General features: G+C 43.1%; 1 long non-coding RNA gene across 3 annotated transcripts in view; it reads left to right on the top strand.

The window, feature by feature from the left end:
• The window catches only part of LOC135280510 (uncharacterized), an 84,178-nt gene that overhangs the window by 43,507 nt on the left and 23,657 nt on the right, over positions 1-17,014 (top strand). For 2 of the 3 annotated variants that reach the window (XR_010347408.1, XR_010347410.1), the window contains 3 exons: positions 1,575-1,854; positions 6,390-6,477; positions 8,432-8,523. This is a non-coding gene — a long non-coding RNA (uncharacterized LOC135280510). Of the gene's footprint in view, positions 1-1,574; positions 1,855-6,389; positions 6,478-7,142; positions 7,370-8,431; positions 8,524-17,014 lie in introns of all 3 variants that reach the window. The other variant, XR_010347409.1, reaches the window with a different exon arrangement.

The following is a 17,014-nucleotide window of genomic DNA, read 5'->3' on the forward strand; positions in this document are numbered from 1 at the left end:
CACTTGTAAGTAAAATCACAAACAAAAATTTACACACGCACACACAAACAGAATTCTCCTGCTGTTCTAAAACACAGTGGTTTTCTTCACTGTTTGCCTTGGATGTGAGTTGAGAGGATTCTGGTTTGGTTAAACTTTCTGCCTCTAAGATAAAAAACAGCAGCAATTTTCTGCTTGAATTTCTCTGTGACTAAATCCATTGATCATCCTTTCTCTCAGTGAGTGAGGAGTGTGTTTTCTCTTTAATAACTACTATCCTTCTCCCTGAATATTTTTTTCTCTCCCCTTCACTTGTTTGTGTTGTGTTGGTCAGTCCACTGCACTATTCCTCTGAGAGACAGAGAGAGCGCAAAATTGAAGTTATTTTATGCTTGGTCTCCCTCGGTCCCAATTTTCAAATCTTCATGTCAATTTTCACACATCAGTGTCATATGGCGAATGCTATGGAAATTTCAGTGGGGTCCTTGGGAGACAATTTATACATGACCCCCTATTCCCTCCCCCAACCAGGCTGCAGACCCTGCCTTTACAAAGAATAAGTGGATTTATAATTAATGTGGATTTTAAAATATGAGTACATTTGGAAATTTTTCTATTTGTTTGCCTCTGTTGCAGTACTAGTTCAAAGGAAGACAAGCTCTCTCTCTTTCTCCTTTCCAACCCTAATAAATTGGCCAAGTTAAATTAATATAAAATTACCTCATGTTGAAGTTAAAGGTCAACTCATTATTAACTTTACATGTTTCCCTAAAAGTTATGCTGATGAGGGTTTATCAATCAACTAATTTGGTAATCACCAGTTAGCAAATGCACTCACTGCCACCTGCTTAGGTGAGCAAGGTTAGGAGGAATTGGAATATGTTTAGCTTGGATGGGCAATTATATCTTCTTTTAAACTAATGAATGTACATGGTCTTAAGAGTCCTTGGTGAGTAAAATCCTAGGAGAAGATACAAAGGCTCAGCTGACACCAGCAGAGCATTTCAATCACTGACCTTAAAATGGGCCCCTGACATCAGGAAGGGGTAGAGTCACCTGCTGCATTTTACAGTGTTAATTGTCCTTTCTGTGGGCAATAAAGGGATGACAAGTTTTCCAGGTTGCATCTCAAAACATCTTAAAACTTAAGCCATTTTTGGGGAGACCTAAACTGCACCCAATCCCCACTCTTTAGATTTTGCTTAAAGATGGTACCAAGGCATCACATGTACCTGGTTTTCTGCATCACCCATCAGTAGCACCTTGAGAAAGATTTTCTAATGGTATCAGCCATGAAGTTTTGGATAGTTTGTTTTAGTTTGTTCTTTTTTTCTTTGACAAAAACCAGCAAATAGTAATGGGAAAACCTAATGCCTGGCTTTGAAAGAGCTCCATCTTCCATTCTTTGTGGACACTCAGCACCCCTTGCAGGTTCCCTGCTCTACCAAAAATAATTTTTTTATCCTTCAATCTCTTACCTATCCTTCACCTCATCTTTGTCTGATTTTTTTTTCAATTTTGAAAACTATCTTAGGAATTGTAGTGGTAGTAAAATGATTGAGGGAGTTTTTCTTTTTAAAAACTCTGGGGATCAGGTTTGGGCTCTGCAATGCAACATCTCATCCAGGACATGTAGAAATCAGCATCACATCATCCTCCAGTTTATTTAAGTTGCTTCAAAGCCAGCTGCAATGTGTACAACAGCACACTGAAACCCTCCATGCTGCCTTCCCTGGTGATTTTATGTGCAACCTCTGGATGAGACAGTTTCATTGGAATTGTTGTCCTCCTCCAATGTGGCCAGAGGGAAATGAACTGGATGAGCATTCTGCTGTGCCACACAGGGACCAGCCAATGCACTCCACGTGTGTGCAGGTAAGAACAAACTGTGGTTTGAAGTAACATGACCCTCGGAAGGGCTGCAGAAAATATATTTGTTTGGCACGCTGCCATTTTCCTGCTGGCTGCAATCTTATCACCTCTCCCAGTCTAGGTCAAGGAAACCCCTGCAGAATAATTCAAGAAGGGGAAAAGAGCATCTCTAGGTCCTGGGGCTGCCTAATCCCTTAAGGTGCTGTTGTCTCTGGAGGCACTACTCAGGCAAAATCAGAGTTCCTCTGGGAGGCTGAGGGCTTGCAGGGATGGGCTTATGTAAAGCTGAAGCTGTAGGAAATGTTCACTGTGAACCATGTGAAGATCTCAGTTTTTGCCTTGCTGGAGAAATTAATCTTGGAATAGTGACCAAGATTGCCCCAGTTTATCCAGGACATGCCCATAGCACTTCTCTAACAAGTCTTATGGTGGTGGATAAGGTGCAAACTCTGGGACAACTTTGCACCACACAGTCACAGGACCATCAGTTGAGAGCTGCAAACCTACTGCTCTCACCAGCTCCACTGAAAATCAGAATTGTCTGTATCTAGGGTTAAATGAGGCATTTTCACTGCTAGAACAGCCTGCCTTACGCTGATGTAGCTGGCAGAAGGATAGAGCCCTCAGCTATATTGTATATATTCCTGTAAAGACAGGGGTAATCCACCAAATTGAGGAAATAGCACATAACTCAGGGAGTGAGCACGTGCCTCTGTGTGTGTGCGTGCACCTGGGTGTGTGAGAGACAGAGGGAGAGATGAGATATATGGGGAAATACATGAGAGATGAGACTGGAGAGATAATTTCCAGAAAATACAGCAACCATCAGAAACTCTGTCTTTACAGCTGGAGGGTTTTGCAGTGCTGGTGCTTCTCTCTTAACTTGACAGCTCCACTCTTAGCCCAGCTCGTAGTTGCTGCCTATAAATTTAATTAGAATGGGGGTAGGGGAGGAACAAGCCTGCACGGCACTTGGCACAGCGCTGAAAATAACCAGCTTTAATACCTTTGACATTGAAGCACCTGCTAAGGGCACAGGCTGCTGTACAGCTGACTGACCCTGCTCTGGTGACAGGATGTGTCACTTTGCTTGTCCTCAAAACGTGCAGCCCACCCCATAACCCAGGGGAGGCATGCATGGCTCTGGGGCTGGGCATCTCCCCGAGCACCATGAGGCAGCATTGCACCCTGGAGGCTCCAGGGAGGGTCACCAAGCACCCCTGGCCATGTGGAAAAGGAGCTGCTCAGGCACTGCAGCGTGCCTCGTGTATTTCATTTTTTTCTCTCTCTGATGTAGTGGGCTATTTTCTGTGTTTGCAACTAAGTGCTGCACTGCAGCCAGCCGTGAACATTTCTGTTGGCCCAGCTGGCCTCTTGTTTTAATGCTGTTCTCAGGGCTCTCCCTGGGTAGAGCGGGGAAGTAAACAGATTGGAACTTTGCCCACACATATATATTTAATTGTGAGCTGATTTTGTGCTAGGGAAATGTAATAGACCCATCACTTCAGGCAGACAACTCCCAGCTGAGGCAACAGGTTAGAAGATTTCCCCCACTTCTGAAGCTTTCTGAGATGTAGCAGGTCTCATGGATAGAGGGACTCCTTGACAGAGATTGAACCTTTTATAATCTTTCTGATAAGCTCTAGGCAGTGTGGAGGCAATTTAGGGATTTGAGGGATATTTGACCTCTTTCCTATGCATGCTGTGGGGATCTGCTTGTGATCATGGCTTTGGGTCACCTTTGAAGAAGTCCCAGCTGAGAAAAGAAAGTCCCTGAGCTCCTCTCACAGAGTCCATCAGTGACACAGTGTCAGGATGCAAATGAAACCTGGACCACATCTGACCCTTTTGCCACCATTAAGTGGCACTGATGCTGCTGCTAGAAACACTTTTCTAATGTATAATTTGATTTTTTAAAAATTGTGTTTGAACCTAACCTAATTTTACCTCAATTCAAGTTTGCCAAATTCAAATCAAGATCAGAATGAATTCCCCTTGAAATCTGAGGATATTTTCATATCCTCCAGGGAAGGACTCAGTGGACCTGAACTTAATTTGAGGAAAAAAAGGCTTCAAGTGTCTTGACATCATCTTCACCGAATCATGGAATAGGCTGGGTTGGAAGGGATGATTAAGATCATCTGGTCCATGAGCAGACAGACAATGAGCAGAGGGACATCTCACACTAGACCAGGTTGCTCAAAGCCCCTTCAGATCTGACCTTGAATATTCATCACCCTCTTTCTTTTTAGGGTTTCTCTGCCATGCACCACCCTGCCTGGCTGTATTGCTCTGTTCCAAAGCCCTGGAAGCAGCTGCATTTGCTCAGACCTGAGGATGAAGCAGCACAGGCAGCTTCTGAGCAGGGCACCACGCCAGGCAGAGGGGTGCACGCAGCCTTTGCATACACACACAAGACCTGAGAGGGCAAGACAAAATCCATTTTAAATATGCAATCGAGTCGTGCAATTTTCAGCCTATTCAGGCTTAGCAAATGCCTTTGAGGGATCAGACTACCAAGCACCACAAGCACAGTTGTGACTATGCACCAGTCTGTAATGCAACAGCTCTGATGTGAAGTTATTACCGCAGGCACAGTGTTGATACCTGTGTTAAGCCTCTGAGCATTGCCCAGTGTGAACTATGTGTTTCCACAAGACTGAGCAGACCCAGACAGAGCTGATTGCTCTTGCAGTTAATAAAAAGCACTGCACTTTCTCTCTTGACAATCCCGACACCTGAGTGCTTCCTACGTATGACAGTTAGCACATTCTGGTTGCTCAGTGGCCTGTGAGAAATGAGCCTCTTCTCAATTTAGTTCCTATCATCAGACAAGCAGTACACACAATAAAAAACACACCTTGACAGTCAGCCCCCAAAGTAGCCCTGGGGACTGCAGGTCCAAACTTCCCTTTCTCTCATACGCAAAGCCATAAACCAGACGGAATTTATCGGGCTGGGCTTCCTTCAGGTAAATCAAGGTAACTCCACCAAGGTCAAAGGAGTCACTCTGGTCAGTGCAGAATCGCCTGGAGGAGGGCAACCTCTGCTGACTCCACCACGTTTCTTCTTTAGATGGGGCTTGTCAAGCCCCCCTGACTTGTACTGGTGGCAATGGTTTGCCACAAGGTCCCCTCAATCAGAACAAGGTGAAAGCCCTGCCTCACCCATGAGCTGAGCATTTGGAACTGACCTTCTCACAGCAAAGAGCACCAGCATGGGTATGATGTCCTTTTTTTTTCCAGGAGGGCGGGGAAGGCAGAGGGCAGGGGGGCTGGAGGGCTGGACCAGCAGCAGGATGGTGGCTGCTGCTCCAGCCAAGCCCAGCTCATCAGGTCATGTCAAACAGAGCTAATATAAATGTCAGTGTGCTGCTTTCAGTTGTGAAATCTGTGTTTGTTGTACTGCAGTTCATTTTCAGTCTTCCAGCTCTATGGATGCTATCAGCTGACATGTCTGGCTGGTATCCTCTGCCAAAAATACACACACTCTCAACATTTCTCAGGAGTTGGGTTTTTCCCCCTCCCTGTGACATGCTGATGTCAAATTTCTTCCTGGCTCTGTGATACACAAGACTGTCCACACCTACCAGATAATGAGTTTAACATTTCAAGGACAGAAGCTCTCAGTCTCAGTGAGGCACAGGGTGGATGTGCAGGCCTGATTTGGGGTACGTGCCAAAGGTGGCAGGGCTCTTTTAAGCTTTATTGGCATGTTCTCTCTTAAGATAATCCAACCCAACAAAAACAGATGTGTACAGCTCAGAGTACCATTGGTATTCTTGTCACAGTTACATACTTTGTTGTTGTTAACAGCAGCTTAAATTCTTCTCCCATTTTTCATTGCTTTTAGAATAAATTCTGTTCTTCTGAGCACCCAGGTCTCAATCTTCTGTTTATGCTGCTCTGGTTGACTCCAGGCTCTTCATCTTCTCCCCACCCTACAATTTTATCTTGGCTTCAAAAATAAAACTTTTATTCTCTTCCATTCTGCTCCCCCACCTTTCTCTTGGCAACCTTATCTGCATTCTGCATATTCAAAGCATCAAGCATCCATGTTCTGACAATGACTCACAAGTCTACTCTGGACTTGTTTCTTTTTGTCTAAAACTGAAACTTCACGCAGTGCCCTTGACTTTTACTCACTTGTGGTGAGCTGTCATCTTAAGCTGACCATGAATTTCCAGTGTCCTCCCCACAAAATCTAGCCCCTTTACCTCTCTCTTTTTTTTTTTTTTTTTTTTCTTTAAGTCATGACCTGGAACTCATATTTGTTACTAAGGCTCCAAATGTAAGCAATTTTTTCAACTGGTTCACCACCCTCTAATTTATTACCTACAGAATGTGTTTATGTCTTTCTGAGTTTCAGTTATAACAGACAGAAAAGATGCTGAATTTATTGGTGCTCCACACTAAAAAAACTCTTACAAAGGTTTAGAATTACTTGGATTTTGTCTGTGGAAACATTCTTTATTTTTCTGGACAAATTGAATCACATGTATGTTTTTCTAAATTTCTCTGTAAATGTAATTTCTCCAGCTTATCTGTGTGACCAATGTATGGCTGTTTTGGTTTCCTTCTTGAAAGCAAGATATTTCTTCATGGGAGTCCTTCTGTTTCAACAAATGTAAGTTAATCTTACTTTGAAGACACTCTTCTGCCTCACTCTTTAGCTTGGTCTGATGAGACACTGCTGGTCACAGTCAGGAGAAGGTCAGAGGGGAACCAAGGAGCCAGAATCCTGTCCACCCTCCCAGGCTGGCTGGCTAGGACAGACACACTGTCTCCTTATGGCAGAGAGAATTCTTCTCTTCCCTGGATGCAGCTGCATTTTATGCTGGTGCACATTCTCCTAATATTTCTCCTGTTCTTGTACCAGTTCCTCTTCCCTTGGATTTTGTCCCTGGGACAAGAGCAAGATCTTTTATTTCAACAGCACCAAGTTCAGCAGCTCCCAAACCTCAGTGCTGAGGACAGTGAGGTGCCTCATGCAATGCTGGTAATCAATAACATAAATTAGAAAATGGTTATTAAATGGCAGTGGAGGAGCAGAATGGAACAAGAACCAGAAAGGCAGTTCCAAACTATGCATTTGAGACACCCATGCTTTGTTCTTGATAACTGGTGAATCAAATAGGAGTTGGACTTCCATGGTTCTTGTGGGTCCCTTCCCATTAGGGATATTCTACAAATCTGTGGTTGTTGCACTGATGTTGGCAGAAATGTGGGGTCACCACGACCAGAATCTGTTCCTCTGGCCAGTGAATGACAGCAGTGCTTTTATTTTGGCAGGCCAGCATCATTCCAGCCACCAGCACAAGGCAAAAACATGCACACACAGAGCATCCTCCTGCCCGTGGCAGCCAGGGCACCCTTCAGACATCCCACCTCACCTGCTGACACAATCCTTCAGCGCCCACCAAAATCAAATGCAGCTAATTGGAAGGTGATGACAGCCAGGGGATTGCTGGATTTGCATGCTAATTCCTCTATTTTAGCATCACACAGCCCAAGTACAGGTAAAATGACACTCTGCACTTCATTCCAGAAGTGCACTTAATTCCACTTCATTCCATTTCCTGCCTTCTCCACAGTACACATGAATACACACACACACACACACACACACACACACACACACGCATTCACACTTTCTCTCTTGGGCTGTCCTGAAGCCAAAAATCAGCTGGAGATTGCATTACATGTGCTTTCCAAAAGGCTGGCACACAACTTCAAGGGGCAAAATGTTTGGGTTTTTTTTCCTCTTGCTAGGACAGGGCTGCAAAATGCAACTGTAGATGGGTCTTTAGAAATCACCACAGCAACCCAGCTCAGGTGTGGAGAACAGCTCTTTCCACAGGCTGGGTTACAGCTTCCTCATACTTTTTATGCAGGGCTTAGGATGGATTCCTGGCTCTCGTATCACATGATACTGTTGAAGTTTTGTTCGAGTACCCAACCTCCTCCCCTGTTCTACCACTGGCATCTGCCCCTGCTCTAAATCTACCAATTATTTCCTTTAAGTGTCAGCAGCACACCAGACACACTGAGATATAACCTTTCTTCTAGTTGATGCTGTTAAACTATTACTTGAAACTGAAGTTGCAGCTGACAAGTGCTACTTCAGTCACTAATAACTACTTCAGGCGTGCTAGTGGTGTCTTGGCTCTTAATGCTGTGGCTCAGGGCTCAGGGAGTGTCTTTACAGGTCACTTAGAGCCATCCATCTGATCTGAAACAAGATCAGTCAATCTCTCCTCTGGCTCTGTGCCTTGCTTGCCAGGAGGTTCTGTCTCCATGCCCCCAGGGCTGCAGCAGTGGCGTATCTGGCATTTCTGGGTGGCTTTAGGGGCTGCCCAGGTTCCAGAAGTTCCCACTTTGGGATGTACCTGTGAGCCAGAAACTGAGTTTTTCTGTTTTCAGCCAAAGAAAAGTGTGGGCTACAATTCCTTGAGGATGAATACAGCCCTTTCAAGGGAGAAAGATCTCCTTTACTTGCCTGCATCAAAATTTACTTTCTATTTTAATATTTTTTCTTTTTCTTTGGTTTTTTTTTTTTTTTTTTTTTTTTTTTTAAGCAGGTTCTGTGTTCAACACCTTCCTGAGAAAAACAGGATTTCTGCATGGAAGGAGGATGAGTACTCAGACACACACCTGAATTCTGCAACATCAGGTAAGGGATAGCTTTCCTTTCATTTCCCACTCCCCTTTCTTCAGGCTCAACTCCTTCAATTTAATCAAAGCATCTGAAGCATCTCAGACACAGAAGAGTCACAGTTTGGCAGAGGTCACAAATATTTCCTTTATATTTTGGCAGGGTTTTGGCTCAGTCTGAGGATGAATTTCAAACAGGGTAATATAAGGCAAGGGCAGATCATCAGGGGCACTGAGCCTTATGCCCTGTTACTGCAGAGAATCCTCTAAGAGATGTTAAACCCAGAATAACCTCCACTTTTCCTTTGCCTCCTGCACAGAAGAAGCTACAATGTTGTATAACAAACTAGGTCTGGCTTTTCAATAGAAAAAAGATATGTCAGGTTTTAAGTCTCCTTGACATGACAACATCTTCATCTAAATTGTGAAGCCATCCTTTGGATAGCCCAGCCTTGGTCTAATGTCTTTTAGAAAATGATGCTCATTTAATTCCTGAAATGTGAAATCTAGGTCTGAGGTCAAGAGCATAGATGTTGTTTAGCTGAAAAATTTAGATCCATCAGACTGTCTGCAAGAGTCTGCAACTTTTCAAACTTTAGATTGCAGCTAGACTCTTACTGCTATATATAGTCTTTTGAAGAGTAGCATCTAAATAAAAATACCCTTGAAGTACAGGGCACTTTTTATGCTCCCACCCTCACAATTTTTTAGGAAACAAAAGACTTCTTCAGGGCCACAACTCGTCTGTACAGAACAAATAGCCAGACCTCAGCTAAAACTTTATTCCTTTTTCACTCTGTATCCAGCCCTGAATTCTTCCCTCAGGCAGGATTTTGATGGGACTTGATGGGAGAATCCCCTAAGACAGGCAGGGTCAGATCACACAGATGAAGGGACTTGACAATATGGGAGATATGGAAGCACCTCAGCCAGAGCAGGGCAGCTACTTCATGAGAAAATAAAACAAGTTCTTATCTTAGTAATTGTATGGACAAATTAAATCTAGTCCCAAGCAATCAGGACTCACCCCTTCACTGTTACAAGATGACAGACCTCCAGCCAAGCCACATATCCTTTGGTGCTAGAGTGATCAGCTGAATCTCTTGCCAGGCAGATTTCTAATTCTCATAAGATGTGCTGGTTATGGGCAGGATATTTCTACAAAGGGAAATTTTCATCCTCAATGGGAAACACAGCTGGGCCAAAGGAAATCTTGTGTGGCACCTGTATCTAGAACAGATCACACACACATATGAGCTTCCAGAAGGCAACAGAAACTCCATTCATATGGCAATTGTGTCTTTATATCCTCTCTATGTGTATGAATTTATGGTTGTATGAACAGCCGTATCCAGTTATTGAAGTATTTGATGATCCAAAGTGCTCAAGGCCTTCTTATTCCATCTCATTCACCGTTAAAGTTCTGCACAACCTTTTTACTGGCTTTCAGCCTGCCATAAATACAAATGACTTGCCAATAAAAGCTGGTATCTCCCTCTGTCAGGAGGACTATAGCATCGTTGTTATTTAAGAGGTGGCAGTTTTGACACAATTCTTATTTAAAATTTGTAAAAGGAGAAAAGATGATGTAATAAATCTGCATGTTCTTCCTAAGCAGCCATTGAAAGTGGATGCTCTTTCCCTTTCCAAAAGCATCAGCCGTTTAATGTTTCCTAAGTTGTTTTTGCATGAATTAGGGCGTTGGAGTGAAGCACTGTCACTTACAAAACCACGCTGTTGTCTCCAGCTAATTTTGCGTTAGTAGCTCTTTTAAACTGCTAAATCTAGTTTTTAGTGTATGATGATTTTGTTTAGAGATGGTGTAAAACAGCTGCTACTTTTCTGATGAGTTGCCTGTTTTCCATTTTATGTCTCTGCAAGATGTTGGGTTTCATCATGGCCCCGTCTGACAGGCAGCTGAGAACAACCTGTAAAAAACCTCCAAAACACAACAGAAAGCAAAAACCCCCAAATCCAGAGGTCCAGCCACCCATACAGGCAAATTTCAGAGTGATCAGTCCTTGTCCCGTTACTAGTACCCTCAGACCATCTCAATTCTACACCAGGATGTTGTAAATGAGGAGAGCAGGGTGATCAGGAAAGCAGGAAAATTGCTGCTCTAAAAGAGAAAGTGAGTGGCCATCCAACACCCCCAGACTGTTTCTGGGGGGCTAGTTCAGATGAGGGTGGCTGAGTTTTTTGTATCCTTGCTGCTCGTGCTGCTGCTCTCTGCTCTCTGCCTGGTTATGACCAGAAGGCTGAAATTATGGCTTGGATGAAATTATGGCTCGGGGTGTCTTTCCAAAGTAATTAATCACTCTGCTTTCCTCAGATGCTGCTTGCAGCCATTGCTTCTTGAGTGTCGTTTTGCCACTGAATTGCTTGGGTGCCAACTCTTCCCAGGATGCTCATGGCCATCAGGAGAAGGGAGCAAGGGCCAGACTGCTCATGACTTAGTTTCCCCTCGATAACGTTTCAAGGGGCCTCTTTTAAGCAAAATCCATTACCTTTGTGAAAGGTGTTTTGCATTTGGTGCTCACCAGAGGTTTTCATGAGGAAACACTTAGTGGTCACCCTCTAGATACTTTGCTACTGGCTTTCCCAACCAGGCAAACAGCCCTGCTTTATTCAGTGGCAGAAAGCTGAATGGTTGTCTTTGATCTAGCCTTATCCCCTGTATCCTGTGGGCTGGCATTTGTTCCATGTGTTCCAAGCAAGAAAATGACAAAACTCATAAAGGAAGCACTCAGAGAACTTCTCAAAGAGGTGAAGACTAAGATCTTTTCAATAATAACCCACATTCCATAAAAAGATCTTAGATTCTGGATAGACAAATTGGAAGCAGCTTGCCTCCCTGGTTCTTCCTTCCTTTTGCACTTACTCTCCTCCTCAGCACAACTCAGGCTTTTCCAAAAGCAGTGCAGCCCATTGAACAGCGGTGGTCTAAACTGTTATGGAGATCTTAAACTGCTGAATTGTTACAAGTTAAAATTGATTGCAACTAAGCCTGTGAACTGAAGTGCTGGAAACAGCACAGAGAGAAGTGGGGAAAGGGTACAAAAGATCTTGCTTTATTATTTGGGGTTTTTTTCCTCTTTCATAAGATTTCTGAACAATTTGGCCTTGATGAGCTCTGCATCTCTCTCAATTGCCATTGGACTGTTTTCCTGGCATTTTCAACATAAAAGGTATTCTTGGTTTGTCTTCCAATTTGCTGGTTGAAGTGTAATTGCTAAAGAATTCTAAAAGTCTGCTTCAAAGTCAGATCCAGAGGGAAAATCTACGATGTCAGATCCAGAGGGAAAAATACTATTAAATTTACTCCTCCTCAAGCTAAACCCCCCCCTTTTTTTTTTTGTTTCCAAAACTAAAAATCTTCTTAGCTTGTTTTCCTCTACTCTGCCTTGATTTTATTTGCACCCTCATCACGAGAGCATCTGAACACCTCCAAGTAGTACATTAAGCAATGTGACTAACATCTGTCACGTACAGTTTGCTCGCTGTCTCTCAGCATCCTTAAAATGAATTTACTGCTTCTGCAGGATCGATAGTGCTGGAGACAGGCAGTCTCTGTTCAGCCTCAGAGCTGGCACAGTTTGGGTGAGACCCTTGTGATGGTTCCCCCAGGCTGCTGCCCCTTTGTCCCCCGAGTGCCAGCTCAGGCACTGGGGAGCACCCAAGGAGGAGCTGCTCTGCACCAAGGTTGTTTCCAGTGGGACAGAGAAGTCCAAGTAATTTGACGAAATCAGATGAGGCTGTCAGTGTTTCCCTGCTCTCAGTTGCATGCTGAGGGACGTGTGTATGGTCTTGTGTGGAGCCCAGATGGATCCAGCACCACTGATTTTCCAAGGTTTTCTGCCTTCCTCAGGTGGCTTTGCTTATTTTTTAGCATCAGTTACAAGCTAGGGCTATTGATGGACAAGGATGTTGCTGTTTCTCACCATGAAAAACTTGTCTGACAGATTTCTTTGACAGAGACAATGTTCTCAGCCACTGAAATCAGGTCAGTAAATGTCCCTTGCTGAACAGAGCTCTCTCCTCTGGAGCCAGTACCACAAGCAAGATCTAGTCATCCTGGGGCACTGTAATTTCAAGCAATATGTTTTCTTAATGGGCCAAATATGCTTTGCTTAATTTTGCTTTCAGTGCATGGGATTGTTATTGCTCAGTGGCCCCACACAGGTGTTTAAGCAGTTTTGTGGCAGGATTTTCCAGTAGCAGCATGAGGTTTTATTGACTGTTACCTCAAGAGTAACTTCAGAGGAAATGACATCCCCAGCTGGTTGTGATGGATGCATGTGGAGCTGTGGCAGAAAACTCAGGAGCCAGTGACCTCTCTGTCATTGTCTATCATATTTTGGGTAAGAATGCAAAGCAACTGTAAAAGGACACTGCTTTTCATGTAGTGAGAAGAATTAGGAGAGATGAAGTTACTAAATTACTTATTTTCCCTGAAAACTGTCAGCTTGTCAGCTCTGATAACATGAACATACTGAGGATAGGTCAATAAGTAAAATAAGTTCCATATTTTGTGAGGATTCTAGATTGTGGGGTTTAATTTGGTCTATGAGTGTGGATTAAATGGTAGACTAGAGGACTCTGGTCTCTGTGTGGTGACCCAAAATTATAAATTACACAGCTTTTGACACATAAGAGACATCTGACCCACAACTTGCCCTTGTTCCAGTTCCATAGTAGGTCAAAACCCAGGTGAACACCACTAATTTCTCCTCAGTGCCATCAGCCTGTGCCTTGCCGTCCATAAAAAGCAAACCCAGGTACATGGCTGTTTGGAAACCCAGCAGGCTCCAGCAGGACCCACCCAGGGCATGTTCCAGAGCCTTTTTCTCTGGGTAATATCTGAGACTGTGCTCCACTGTTAGCAGCAATGAAAACAGGAGCTATCTGATCAAGACAGATAAATACATCTATTTCAGAATACATAATCTTACCACATATGTGAAGTAGTTTAATCATTAGCAAGTTGTCAAGCTTTTATTGAATGCAATTAGCCTCTTTATTTCTGGTCAGGATCAATCTTTTTTTCCCCTTCCCAGTACAATGAATGCTTATATGTTACACGTTGCAGCGTCTGGGGCAGATGACACTTGCCAAAGGGTTTGATGATCAATTCTGATACAAATCTGACATGAAGAAACAGGAGAGAATCTGCATCAGATGATCAGTGGGAGAGATAAATTCACATTTAATGCTTCTAAATGTCTGTGCATGTTATATCCATCTCAAACACAGCATTCAAAAGCAAGCACAGTTTACAAGATGATGCTTGGATGAGGACATGGACAGAGTACAGGGGTGAGGATGGCATGCATTTCTCAGTGGAATGTTGTAGAAATGTGGGATTGAGAGCCTAGTTAGAATTAAGTGTGGTATTAACTATAAAACTGTAGGGCAGAGAAATGGCCTCTTGCCCACCAGCTCTGGGATACAGAGGCCATGGGCAGAATAAAAAAGATTTTCCATATTTGTCTATTCACTAAAAATCTCTGTTAGATTTGCTCCTTCAATTTGCTGATGAAGGAGAGACCTATTACCAGTCCCAGACCTTGGAGCCATGCCTTCATTTACCACCAGTCTGCTTTGCTCCTCTTCCTTTCCCTTTCCAAGCAGGGCTGTAGATGAGTATTCATGAACACTCCTTATTATTTCTCCCCTCACAGTTGCCTTTTTCTTCCCACACCTGCCAACATTAGCTCCTTCCTTTGACTCACGCTGCTGTACAGCCTAATGCATGTGATCTCCATGCCAAGATGTTATTTAATTTCCCAACAAAGTTCTTTTGGCGTGGAATGAGCTGAGCAGTAGGAGCACAGGAGGGGAGGCATAGGCAGGGGTGGGAAGGGGAACCAGAAGGAAGAGGGGCTCCAATTTGTGTTGCCTCTGGCTTCACACACCCAAGTTGTGGTGTGTGTGTGTCCGGGGAGCAGCGTGGGTGGGTGGAGATGGCAGCAGGGGGTTCATCAATGGCAGGTTGCTGAATCAGGAACCCTGACACTTGTGAAGTACTCTGTCAGGAACATTAAGTATCCAAAAGTGATAAAGCTTCAATTTGCTAGTCCATTAGACTAATTACTGCAATAATTAAGTAACTACTTGATTAGAACTAATGGGTACCTAATTATCCAGGAGAAAAGTATCAGGTGGCAATTATCAGGTGGCAATTAATAGACTGGAGTTAATGTCTTAGCACTGTCTTTGTATGAATTCATAAGCAAGGTAAAGAAAACAAACAATAACTTATTAATATTTATTGGTGCCACAGTGTTTTTCAGCTTGTTTCATTTACACAGAACCAATTAGTGAAAAGACTGTTAGTGTTGCAAAGATGTAAAGTGACTGAAGCAGGAGTTTGATTTTAAAGGAACAGGATCACATTAGCACTTATAAGCAAAGACAAATGGGTATCAGCCAGGGACTTGAATCTGGTGCTACTAATTCATCAACAGAAGAAATCAGAGTAATTGAACTCAGTATTAATAATGAAACACACAGGAAGACAGTTCCTGTCTTAATGGGGTTCACTTTACTCTTGGTCCCTCCCTGGGTCTCCATCAGCTTTTTCTACACTGCCTGGGAAATGCAGGGACCCCTCGGTGCACAAACGGGAACTTCCCAATGGCAGGGGTGGGAGACGGCAAGAAAATCCTCCAGATCAATGCTGCCAGCTCTCTGGAGGAGACAGATTTCCTGGACAGCTGAAGCCTGGGTGCAACACAGGTGCCATCATGAAGGTGAAATGGTACAGCTGAATTCCTGCCCGTTCTCTGTGTTGGTGTAAAGAAATCACGACAGCTCCATTCCTGGTGATTCCCCCTTAGCTCAGCACCCACTTGAAACATCACTATGAGCTCCTGTGGATGAAGTCTAAGAGTAAATCCAACCTGCTTTAGACGTCAGATTGGAGGATTGTAGTTAGTTGTTTGTTTTTGGGGTTTTTTTTTTGGGGGGGGGGTGGGCAGGGGGGGTTTGTTTTCGTCTTGGTATTTTCTTTATTTTTTCATGCAAAGGTCCATAATCACATAATCCGCTGTTGTTTCTTTGAGGTCAATCCAAACATAGTGATCTTTGCAGAATGAAACTATGGCCTAGGATGTACTTTCCTTGCTCTCCTCTCCAAATTTAAGCAGCTTTAAATCTCCCAGCAGAAAAATGAAAAATACCAGGGTTTTCTTTTCTACAAATCTTTATGATACTAATGGTCCCCTAAAATGGCTTCAATCCAAAAACAGTTGTGCATGCAGGTTGTCTCCTTGTCTCGCTATGGGAGAGCTCATATTAGGCATAATTACTCTCCTGAGTAAGAGTTGTTAAAGTGTGATATACAATGAACTCATGACTGATTTTAGAACACGGAATGAAGAGGTCCCTTATAAACCTCAATCCTTTGAAATTCAGCTGTTAGTAAAAGAAAGACCAAATTCCAAGATGGCTTTTGCAGCTCTGCACAGTACATGGTTTTATGGGGAAGTGGAGGATCTTGCCTCTACAACAGCTATCCCCCCCCATCCTTTTTTCCATGTTATAAATAAGTGAAAGGTATCCTAATCATATTTTAGACTGTGTGCAGAGTCAGACGCTAAACCATAATGTCTGTATATTAGAACATGTGGAATGATAAATGGAGATAAATCTAAAATTTATAGAACATGAACATTTGCATAAACTGCAATATCCAAACACATAGGCTGTTAAGTAACAATTGTCACAAAGGGCATAAAAAATTCAACTTTGTTTCATGGAAAGAACTCAAATTCCTAACATGATTAAGATAATATATCATTTGTTCCTATCTTATTAAAGGCGTAATTGTTGTTAGACACAGAAGTGGCATTAACTCTAATCTGGCTTTATATATGTACAAATAGGAGGGGAGGTGGATCTGAAAATTGATGCTTTTGGTGATCCATAGGCATTTTATTAATGTTTGAATAATAACTGCCTGGAGGGCCTGTTATAAATTAAAGGGACGAATTGAGATATAAATTTTTATGAGGACTAGTTATACATTTCCATTATGTGTTTAAAAATGAAGGAATTACTGTGAACACAGCAGAACTCACATTTATTTGAGGTGATTTGGATGGGAGGGAAGGTGTAGTGAAGGAAGCTGCATGCTGGCTGTAAGAAAGATGTATCTGTCCCTGTGAAAAGATATATCATATGTCATGCATGAACTCTCTTCTACAGCAGACTTTTCTCTGCAGCTGATTTCGCATGATTATTTATTTGACAACAGCAAGTGATGATATAGCAGCGAGTTTTAGGCCACTTAGAGAAGAATTCTTATTCTTAAATCATAGAGGAATTCCCAAACCCAACCACTGTCAAACTAGAGTTAATCTAATAGAGAAACCCAGTAATCTCCTTGGCATACATTTCTCATTATTCCTCCTGCTTGGGTATACACATCTTCATTTGCAGTGCATCTATGGGAGCAGCAGTGCTTCAGAGCTTCCTCCTGCCCTTTGCTGAGGCTGCTTTTGGGAGCT

This window comes from Passer domesticus, chromosome 14 (assembly GCF_036417665.1).
Source record: "Passer domesticus isolate bPasDom1 chromosome 14, bPasDom1.hap1, whole genome shotgun sequence".
Lineage (NCBI taxonomy): Eukaryota > Metazoa > Chordata > Aves > Passeriformes > Passeridae > Passer > Passer domesticus.